The sequence below is a fragment of the Anneissia japonica genome, unplaced genomic scaffold (genome assembly GCF_011630105.1).
Source record: "Anneissia japonica isolate Jap-2015-1 unplaced genomic scaffold, ASM1163010v1 scaffold26_len2425191_cov177, whole genome shotgun sequence".
NCBI lineage: Eukaryota > Metazoa > Echinodermata > Crinoidea > Comatulida > Comatulidae > Anneissia > Anneissia japonica.
Window position 1 is genome coordinate 59543 of NW_022685220.1, and position 651 is coordinate 60193.

Here is a 651-nt window from a genome sequence, read left to right on the forward strand (position 1 = left end):
GATTACAAAGACTAAAAAATGTAATTCAGTAGAACAACAGAAAGTGTTGCTTCGTTTTGTTTACAGTCAGTAGGTGAGTTTAGACTTCTGGGGTACGGGTGTTCATTCGAGGGGAAGTTTATTCAAAGCGGGGCGTTTAGTCGAATAAATACGGTATGAGAATTCACCTCTCTGAAAGTCTGTAATACAATTGATACAATTAATTAGGCCTATTTATTGTCTGAACTAAGACAATAAAGTATATTGTAACATGACCTTTTTTATAGCCTTAGGAAAAAGGCATTCTCCTTAAAATCGAATGAAAATTCAGGTCAAAATGTTAGATATGACACGGGTGTGGTTATTATTCCATACCACAAGTTAAAAAGATAAAAATCATGGCTGGTAGGCCTATTTTTGGAAGTCTGTTCTGTAAGTGATGGACCGAAGCCTAGGTTTAAATAGACTATCATTTCAGTGAATCATGGCTCGTAAAATTTTAGGGGCCGGGGATTTCTGTACTGTATCCGTTCCGCTGCCATAAGCAAAAAGGGGTGTGTCCCAGCCTCCCAGCCACCGTGAGCAAAAGCACTGGATGCGCTAACTGTGTTAACTCATGGACATGGTATACTTTCATAGTTACCGGTACTTTCCTGAAACCCCGCCCTCCCT